Raw genomic sequence first — 5,514 nt, forward strand, 5'->3', positions numbered from 1 at the left:
GGTTGTTCAGTCAGAACAGGTGTTTCCACTTGATCCGTAGTAGTTTGTGCTTCTTGAACTTCATCAAGTTCAATTTTGCTCCCACTGTTTCCTTCAAGGATAAACTCCTTTTCCAAGAAGGTAGCATGTCTGGAGACAAACACCCGATGATCGGTATAAAAGTAATACCCTAAAGTCTCTTTAGGATATCCCACAAAACTACATTTTACGGATCGTTATTCCAGCTTATCTGGGTCAACTTACTTGACATAAGCTGGACATCCCCAAATCTTAACGTGTTTAAGACTCGGTTTCCTTTCTCTCCATATCTCATACGGAGTTTGAGGAACAGATTTGGAAGACACCTTATTCAGTAAATATGCTGAGGTTTCCAATGCATAACCCCATAGGAATACTGGAAGATTCGCATAGCTCATCATGGACCGAACCATGTCTAACAGAGTTCGATTTCTCCTTTCAGATACCCCATTCAACTGTGGAGTATCTAGAGGAGTCCACTGGGAGACTATACCATTTACTTTGAGATAATCCAGAAACTCTCCATTCAAGTATTCACCACCTCGATCTAATCGAAGAATTATAATACTATGTTTGGTTTGTTTCTCCACTTCATACTTATACTCTTTGAACTTTTCAAAGGCTTCAGACTTGTGTTTCATCAAACACATATCTGAATCTAGATCTATTATCCATGAAAGTAATGAAGTATGAAAATCCACCCATGGCTTGCGTAGAGATTGGTCCACATACATCTGTGTGTACCATTCCTAGCAAATTTGCAGCCCTCTCTCCATGTCTACTAAATGGAGACTGCAGTGCCACAATGAAGTGAGATTTTCATCATCCCTTTTCTTTTATTAGTTTGTTCAATCTGAAGTAAATTATGTCACATTTATACAGACCATTATTTAAAGTACCACGTCCATAAAGAATATTATCTCTATGAATAGAACATTCATTATTCTCAATAATAAATGAAAATCTAGCCAAGTCTAACATGGGAATAGAAATAATATTCTTCACAATCGAGGGAACAAAATAACAATTATTTAAAATAATAGTCTTGCCCGTAGGCATATGTAAATGAGATGATTCTACATCTTTAGCAGCAACTCTTGCTCCATTTCCCATCAGTAGAATCACCTCCTCTTCCTCAAGAGTCCTACTTCTCCTTAGTCCCTGCAACAAATTGCAGATATGAGAACCACAGGCGGTATCTAATACCCAAGTAGAAATTTGATTTAACGACATATTCACTTATATCATGAACATACCTGAATCAGAAGCAGTAGTCTCACTACCCTTCTTCTTCTTCAATTTTGCAAGGTAAACCTTATAGTTCCTCTTCCAGTGCCCCACCTTGTTACAGTGAAAGCAAACAATTTTGCTCTTGGGGTCTTCAGCTTTTGGTGGAACCGGCGTTTTCTCACCTACTTTCTTCTTCTTGGAAGGGTTCCTCTTCCTTTTCTTAGGATTGGAACCTTCACCAATTAGAAGAACAGAACTCTTCTTAAGGGGAAAATTCGATTCCGCAGTCTTCAACATGTTGTGGAGTTCAGGCAGGCTGACATCCAACTTATTCATGTGAAAGTTCACAACAAACTGTGAGAACGAACTCGGAAGCGATTGCAAGACCAAGTCTTGGCTCAGCTCCCCATCCATGGCAAAACCAAGTTGTCCAAGACGTTCAATCAAATTGATCATCTTAAGTACATGGTCATTCACAGATGATCCCTCAGACATCCTACAACCGAACAACTCCTTCGATATCTCATATCGAGCTGTCCTCCCAGCCACATCATACAACTCTTGTAGATGCATGAGGATAGTGTGAGCATCCATATGCTCATGTTGCTTCTATAGCTCAATGTTCATGGAAGCTAGCATGATGCATTGAGCAACATTTGTATCATCTACCCAATTACGATACACAACATGTTCATCATTATGTGCATCAATAGCAGGTTCAGTAGGCTTAGGTGAGTCAATCACGTATTCCATCTTCTCAATCCTGAGAACAATTCTCAAGTTTCGAAGCCAGTCAGCATAATTAGGACCAGTCAACTTGTGAGCATCTAGTATGCTCCTGAGTGATAGTGCAGAAGACATAATGTATATAGTAAATCTGTAAATGATAAACACATAACAACACTTAGCAAATATTCGATTTCATTTTAAAACACTATATGAATCGGGTCTTTATTCATAAGTGGCTCCCACTAGTTTATCTAATTTATTCAACCCCATACGTGAAAAATTAAGCATTCATAATGCTAGTGGGAATAGGGATCCTACATTCCATCACACAACCTCGGATGTGGCACGAACCGCCATGTAATATTCAATAGGCAGACAACTCTTTTCAATTACATCTTATGTTATTCCCTAAACAAACTTTAGCCTCTTGAATACTTGAGTCATGGCTGTGGCACGACAAACTCAATATTCTAAATCAAGTCTAACCCAACATTCCGTACATTTGAATCAGTCTCCAAAGGCCCACGGCTGTGGCACGTACCGACCTTTAGATTCTTATTCAATGTACACATCTCTATGTAATAGACAAGTATTTCTTATTTCGAAATCAAAGCCCTCGGCTGTAGCACGAACCGACAATGATTTAAATAAGAACTACTTTCTATCATGTTGGAAGGCTATGACCGACACAAGCCCGTTGTATCATTGGCCAATTACTACTTGATATTATTTAATTTTAGAGGGATTATATTACGTTACAATCATAATCATATTATAAAGAGATTCTTCCTTTTAAATTAAATATTTCAAATCAATAATCAATAATCAGATGATTCCCAGATCGGGTGGAGCATTGTCAAGAGGCGTCATTTAATAACCCTTTCTTACAGATAGAAATCTGTTGTTGACAGAATCATCCTTTCTCTCATATCGAAAATTCATATTCAATTACGTGTTTCATAAACACAAGAATCTCATGATTGTATTCATAATATTATTATTTAGGTTATAAAACAATTTCACTATACTAGATTGTCTAACAAACGCCTTATGTTCATTTAAGTTCACCTAAATCTATCATCGCATGATAAACTAATCATATATCACATATATAAACATGAATAAATGTCAAGGTAGGCATGTTACATCATCTAGCATATTGGTCTAAGCATTATACATCTCTATGTATCACATGAAGCATTTTAAAGCAGTTAAAACAGTTAAAAATAGCTTTAAAACACTTTCAAAAATATAAACAGTTCAAAACTTTAATATAAACTAAAATTTGATCACTCCATTAGATCCTTCTCGGAAAAATGAATCCAACGATATATTGCACGCCCAAAACGGAGTTACGAAACTCCCAAAAAATCAAATTTAATGTGGATAGACGGGCTGTAATGCATTACAGGAACGCGTTACAAGCCCTGTAACGCATTCCGGTGATGCGTTACAAGCCTTTTAAGCCATTAAAAGGTGTAACGCATTCCGTGAATGCGCCACAGGGTGTAACGCATTCCCGGAATGCGGGACAACCCCGCGCGCGCGTGCGCCACACGCGCCTGCAGCAGCCGCCTGAGCTTTTTCTCTCGATCGCCGCGCCTGACATTCTTTCTCGTGTCTGTTCCTTGCTTTGCTTCCCGTGCCATCAGTCAGACAAGCAGCAGATGCATAATATATATACTTACAATTTATATATATATATGATTATTTAATTACGAATTTAATTGCAACAACTTCAAAAATTTATAATAAAAAATCTATACATCATAAAATTATGAAAAAAATACCCAGACGATCTACAACACTTGTGGAACCCATATCAACATTCAAAATTATTCTGAGAAACGATTTCTCATCAGACAAAATTAATCCATAATATAACTTGTAAAAATCATAATTAATTCATACAAACACATAAAATTATGAAATTTTTACCACAGATCTATATGCATACAACCTAAGCTCTGATACCATTGTTGGATTTATATCGCAGCGGAGGCATGGTAAAACACTTTTTACACATATAAAATCCAAATAAAAGCATATAAATTGTGATTAAAACATATGAATCGATTACTAACCTTTAATAGCGATCTGAAAGCAACGATCGGAGATCCTTAGCAGCTGCTCCTCAAACGTGAAGCACTCCACCGGTATCCACCAAGAAAACGACGTTAAGGAGGAGGAGGAGGTGGAGAGAATTAGGTTTTTCTAAAATTTTTGGGTTAGGGTTAGAATAAAAATAGGGTCTATAATAGTTGTTTATAGGCAAAATTTTCAGCTGAAATTTTCCCATAAAATATTATTATTATTAACCCATTTATTATTCTCATTAATAATTAAAACACCTTTTAATTATTAATCCTTTTTCTAAACACTTTAGAAATAATTCTCTCTCTTGATTTAATTTCCAAAAATTAAATTCTTAATTAATAATATTAATAACTTTTCTTAATTAATTTATAATCAATTAAATCTCATTTAATCAATTATTAAATTTGCCAATTAATTATTTATTTCATAAATAAATAATTATTAGCCATTATTAATTAATTCCTCCACCATTAAATCATTTTCTTTTTATGGTGTGACCCTGTAGGTTCAATATTAAGCCGGTAGTAAAAATAAATAATAATAAAACTATTTTATTATTATTTATATAAATTCTCTAATTTATTAAATATGATTAATCGTGAGGGATACTTCTCAGCATATCGCGACTATCCGGATAATACGAATTCACTGCTTAGAATACCAAGAACCTATTCAGTGAATAGTTACCATACAATAAACTCCTTCTACCCAACAATGTCCTGATTAAATACAAGGCATGGATCTTGTGTCAAGCCTATCTAATTTAATCATTTGCTTTCCCATTTACTATGCTTAGTTCTATGCAAATTAGAAACTCCTTTCTAATTTCATTTACTCTGGCCAAAGATTCCTGAACTAGCATAAGTGGATCAGCCTTGAACATTCGCTTCCTTCACTAGAAGGGGTAGATCCTTTATTGATCATACACTATCTTCGTGTACAAATTCCTATACCCAGTAGAGCCCTAATAATTGTCCCTGGAGACTAAGAACTAAACCAAAGCATAGTTCAGTGTACACAAGCTGACTATGATGACCTCAAGTCTAAGGATACTTGTACAACTATCACTTTGTGAACAACTGCTGACACGTGAGTGAACTCCATCAGTTGTTCAGCTGTGCGAGTCATGTTCAGTGAACTTATTCTATAATAAGCACCTATATACTAGCTATAGTGTCACCACACAAATATCTATGAGAACAGACATCCTTCAAAATGAAGCAAGCATAGTATGTACCGATCTTTGCGGATTATTAATTACCAGTTAGTAATCCTATGACCAGGAACTATTTAAGTTTAGAGTTATCATCTTTTAGGTCTCACTATTATGATCTCATCATAATCCATAAAAGCTTTACTCTAAACTATGGTATATCTTATTTAAACACTTAAATAGATAGAGCCCGTAATAAAAACAAAACAAGTCTTTTATTAATATCA

This window comes from Apium graveolens, unplaced genomic scaffold, assembly GCF_009905375.1.
Source record: "Apium graveolens cultivar Ventura unplaced genomic scaffold, ASM990537v1 ctg4861, whole genome shotgun sequence".
In the NCBI taxonomy this organism is placed as follows: Eukaryota; Viridiplantae; Streptophyta; class Magnoliopsida; order Apiales; family Apiaceae; genus Apium; species Apium graveolens.